This window comes from Gossypium hirsutum, chromosome A10 (assembly GCF_007990345.1).
Source record: "Gossypium hirsutum isolate 1008001.06 chromosome A10, Gossypium_hirsutum_v2.1, whole genome shotgun sequence".
In the NCBI taxonomy this organism is placed as follows: domain Eukaryota; kingdom Viridiplantae; phylum Streptophyta; class Magnoliopsida; order Malvales; family Malvaceae; genus Gossypium; species Gossypium hirsutum.
In genome coordinates, this window is record NC_053433.1 from 85,803,217 (window position 1) to 85,809,216 (window position 6,000).

Genomic DNA, 6,000 nt, shown 5'->3' on the forward strand with positions numbered 1-6,000 from the left:
AAAATGACCATTCATGATACAAAATGACTCAAAACTTAGGTACATTCCATTTATTGAAAACATAGGGAAACTATACAAATATTTTTGAGTCGAGTGTCACGGTTTGGATGTTGCATCACTCATATAGTCTTCAATATCTACAATTACCTGTGCATAGAATAAACAAACTCTACATTGAGCGATAAAGCTCAGTGGTACTTCCATGATTCAAGTCAATAATACGAACGTATAAATATGTTAAAGATACAATTCAACACATGATCTAATTTTATTCAAGTCTTATAAATCAAGTTTATGCATTAATCCATTGAACCAAATTTGTATACACATATCAAGCCACATATTATAACCACATAACATATTCATTTCCATATCATTTCATACTACCCATTCATTTTATTATCTCATTCTTTCTCAAATCTATTGTTTTGTTTCATTACCGAACTGACCATCAGGGCTCGTTTAAACTGGTTTGCATGATCTTTGACATGTTATTTCCACATTCATATACCTATATACATAATATACCAATTTGAATCACATTTCATATAAAATATTGTTTAGTTAGTTTATGTTTTATAACCCCTATTAACAAGACATGGACTCAGGGTAGATACACGAATCATTCAACCATTACACCAATCTAGCACCTAGTGCCTTATAGGAATGTTTGAAGTATAATTTGTTCTCAGCACTTATTGGTATATCCGAAGTAAAATGTGTGCCCAGCACTCATTGGAACGTCTGAAGTAATAAGCGCCCAACGCTCATCAGTATATAGTCAAATAATAACTAGTACACAATCTAATCCGGTGGCATGCCAACAATATCTGACTTTAGCCAAGACAATTAATAGAGCAACCAACAAATCAGTCTATATATGTTCAATATCATATATCATAGTTCATATCATTCTCGATTATGTTAAGCTCAACTAAAGTTAATTCTCAACAATCCAATATCATCATATTCAAACTAAGTCAAGATATAGTAATATGCATACCTCAATGGTTAGTTTGCAAAAATCATATATATGTATATGTATATATATACATATTTATGTATAGCACTCGAATCATAAAAGTACAAATCAAGTCATTTGTCTTCCCCTTCTCTCGCAACAACTCGACGTCATCTTTAGCTACATTTGATAATTCAATTATAAGAATAATATCAATTTACATCCAAATCACATTAAAATACATAACCAACATATTTTACATTTTATTCAATTTAATCCCTATAGCTGGGATACTTGTATCTTTCCATATCTAACACCAAACTAAATCTGATTTAACTTTCTATCATTATGGACCTTATACTTTCTATCTATAGCATAATTTTATAACAAGTTCTAATTTATTCAATTTAGTCTTTGATGTCACAAAGTTATCTAACAAGTTTAAATTAGTTTTTAATTTAGCCATTCTCATAATCTAAGCTTACTAACTATCAATTTATTCAAATAAAGCTCAAAATTTCACATTCCATAAACTGGAATAGTAGAAATTTTATAATTTTTAGGTTAAATTATGTCAAGTAAATTAATCTGGTTAAGTGCCTTGGTGGTGTACTAAAGGTCTTGTGTTTAAACCCCTTTCCTTAATAATATTATATTATTTTTATTATTCCTTCTCTTGGCTCCTTACCCGTGGGTTGTATTTTAATCTTCTTAGTTTGTTGACAAGAATGAGCCTGCTGGTTCAGTGGTAATGTTTTAGCTTACCTATAAGTCTCGTGTTCAAATCCTGTTGTGTGCAAAAGTGGAATTATTTTTGGCTCTGTCACTTGTTGCCATATAGGATGTTAGGATTTTATCTGATTTTTATTCTTTTTGAATTATTTTCAAAAAATAAAAAATAAAATAGCTTCCACATTCTCATGTTCCCCTCTTTTCCCACTCCGTTTCTTCACTTTTTTACTCTTTCTCTTTGCTTTTAACCTTCTGTTGAGTTGAAATTTTCTTCTGCTGCCCTTCTCTGCTTCAATTCTAATGTTTCCCTTGATTTTCTTCTCTTATTTTGTTATTTTCTGTCTTGTCGCCTTTTTGCCAATTGATTTGTTTTGCATATGCATGGTAAGTATCTCGGAGTAGGATTCGTAAGTTCGTCGCAGGTAAATTTTTCGAATGTTATTTTGTGTACTAATTATCTTAATGTTGTTACGGATAATTGATATTTTGTAATTTTGGTTAGGTAAAGAGTGTGAATTACTTAATTCTCCGATGAATTAACTTTATTACCTGCTATTCTTTGGGTGGTAAGTGTTGAGTGCCCAATTTTTCGAGGGCTAGTTGGTTAATTTGAGAATTGTGTTGACGAATGCTTTAGTTTTTGGTCGATTTTCTTTAGGAATTAAGAGTCATTTCTATGTAATTAAATGTTTTGGATGCCATTTGTGTAGAGTTTGCTGTTGTTGTTCTGCCAATATTTCAAAATCGATCAAGTGTGTGACCTAAACTCAAAAACTCATAAAAAATTTTGAAAAATGAATCTACCAGTCGACGCCACATGATCGTGTGGGCCACACAGGTTGTGCCGTGTAGGGTGTCTGAGTCACATGGGTATATAAGCCCATTTTGAGTAAGTTTAGGTAGTATCGAGTTTTGGATTGCATATTCGAGGTCAGCAATTTCGTAAACTCTGATGAATGATATGTATATTTGTTCGATTAATGAAATTTGCTGTTTTCGTTAAGCGCAATTTATCTTGTTTGATTAGAATATAGTATGTTTGATTTTCGATAAATTTAGTAATACGAAATTTATTACAAGTATCATAAAGTGGCTGATTGTGTTAAAGGATTTATGTGTTGAAAGAATGTAAGTATTATGTTTAAATCTGTCAAATGATTGTTATACGATTATTGATAAATTATGTTTTGTTCCAATTCTCACGGCGTGACATTGTGGCTATTCTTGTAACACCCCTAACTCGTAATCGTCGCCGGAATAGGTTAAGGGCATTACTAAGCTTGTAACTCAGATCAGAACTGTCATAAACCAAATATCATCTCATTTCAATAAATATGTCATTCATACTCAATATGAATTTAAATCAAACATACAAGGTCTAAATCATGCATTCGGGACCAATATGATAACATATAAAAGTGTCAGAAACTTAGAAAATTTTTAACTTTTAAAAGGCCACACGCCCTTAGACACACCCGTGTGCCTATGCCGTGGCAAAATAGAGCATACATACTGACTTATCCACACGACCACAAGACACGTCCGTGTTCTAGGCCGTGTGAAAATTAAGGAGGCTACTGACTTGGCCACACAGCCAGCCACACGCTCGTGTGCCAGCTCGTGTGCCTCACACAGCCAGTAGACATGTAAGTGTGTCTAGGCTGTGTCAAAAATAGAGGGTATACTGACCTTAATTCGTAGGGTACCCTAGGGGACACACGGTTGTGTAACGTGACCGTGTGTCGTACACGGCTGAAACACACGCCCGTGTCTGTGCCATTCTGGACAAAAATAGGCCATTTGAATAGCCAACTTGCCACCCCAATTTGGGTCAACCTACAAGCAACAAACCAAGCATATATGCACAACCATTTCAGCCAATATCTATACCAAACCATACATAATACATCCTATAATATTACCAATCATTTCAAATCTCAATTCATAAATCAATTCATACCAAAACTTAAACTAAAGTCATACCTAAACATATGATCAATACATCGTTCAATCAAATGCTCAAAACTTACCAAAACTTCTCAACATTGACCATTTCTTTTGGCCAACCAAAACATACCACAATTTCACATTAGCATCACATATCATATAACATTATCAAACTATTAGTTCAAACACAAACTAGCCATATCACATGGCTAAATATATACATTACAAAACATAATCCACAACTCCTAGCCTATACATGCCATACTTTAATATATATTTTTTCAAAGTACCAAAATAAGGTTCGATAGTGTGATGACGATCCCTGATGATCCCCGAGCTCAAAATAGCTTTGATATCTATAAAACAATGCAAACACACACATGTAAGGTTTCAAAAGCTTAGTAAGCCATATACAAATAAACATATCATTCAAAGCAAATAAGTATCATCAAATCTTTTATACTTTGTATACCAATGCTAACAAAAATCTCATATTCAAATACTTACCTTTCATTCTCAAATAGTGTGACATCCCTAAAGTGACCCTAGTCAGAAAGTGGTTTCGGGACCGCTAAACTGAGTCGCCGAAGCATTTGAATGTGATATTTATTGTCTAGAATATGTGAATATGAATGTGTGAAAGTTTTAAGCTTCGGTTTAGTCGATTGCATGTGAATTTAGTTAATAGGACTTATGTGAGAAAATTTAGAAATGTGCTAGGCAAATGTAAGTGGCCTATTAATGCATGTTATAAGAATGAAGGGTTTGCATGTCAAATATCCATTTATTTTGAGTAGTGGCCGGCCATGGATGGGTCATAGATGATAATATGAATTTCCTATTAGCATTATGGGTTTAGAAAATAAAATAGTGAATTAAGAATGATAAAACATGAGGTGAGTGGGAGGAGAAACCAAAGTTGTCCCCCCTTACTCCCCATTGCCGTGACTAGACAAAGAAAAGAAAAAAAATGTTCATCCTTTAACATCCTTGGCCGAAAATTCTAAGGAGGAAGGAAGAAGAAAGGTTGAAGAGGTTCGGCCATGCATGTAACTAGGCCAAGGTATGTTAGATGTTGCTCCATGAGATTCATGAATATTTTTGGTTGTTAGCTTGAGTTCTACCTAGCCCATGGTTTAAATCTTTGCTATGTGAGGGAGATGATAGAGTTTGAGTGCTCAACAAAAAGGATTGGATGTGAGTGTGTGTGAGAATTTGAAAAAGGTAGGTCTTAGCAACTTCATGAAGCATTCGGCCATGGTAAGAAGTGGAAGAGAAATATAGTGTTGTTCATGTTAGATGAAGTAGAGAAGTTGTGTGCTAAGGCCGAATGTGACTTTGAATATTATTGAGTAATGTATGTGTTTTGAATTGATGGAATGGAGAGGACGCTCTAATTTTGTTATGAACAATTATATGTTAAATTAAGGGTTGCTAAGTTAGCTATTAAGGTGAAGTGCAAATGTTAGTATTTGATTACTAGTGTATATAGGTGTTTTAGCCGAGCTTTGAACTTGAAACAAAATGGTAATTAGTCAATACAAGTGACCATATTTGTAGAATGTATTAAGCATATAATCGGCCTCAACATAGACATGCATATTCGGCCACATGAGGTAGATTGGTGTTGCATGTATTCGGTTAGAGGCAAGCATATTGATGCTTTTATATTGGCTTAGATAATCGGCTAGAAGAGAGTGTGGGCTAATATGTTGAGTTGATTCATGATTTCATATATATATGACTCTAATGTCTAATGTATATATGGGTTAAGTACCTTGAGTTTCTCTTTTTGATGTTCAAATGATTAAATCAATTTATTTGTTAAATTAAGCTCAAGAGCAAAGGGGAACTAAATCCGATAAAGGGAAGGAAAAAGTGATCGAATAGCCGTCGTAATCATTCGGCAACTTCCGAGGTAAGTTTTAAGTGATTAAACGTTGAGTAAATTCAATCATAATAGGACATAATGAGTTGATTTAATAAGATATGATGTGGCCATGATATGTCTTAAATTCAAATGGTAAGTTCATAAGTGTTTGGACTTGGAAATTTAAGAGCAAATTGTAATAATTTGCTTTGGACAGCAGCAGTAACGTGGTTTTAGAAAATCACCATAAATTGTTGGTGTGTAATTATAGGATGAATAAAATATGTAATCAAAGATTAATTAGTCTAGTTTCTTTTAAAAGAGGCCGTGTGAGCAAAGAAATTTCCTATAAAGAGATATTTAAAGTTGTGTGAGACAGTGTCGGAATGACTCCGAAATCCCCTGTTCTGTTTTTAGAAAATCATTATAATTTGTACAAAAATGGATATAAGATAAAATTTATATGATTAGACTCCTTAATGAGTCTAGT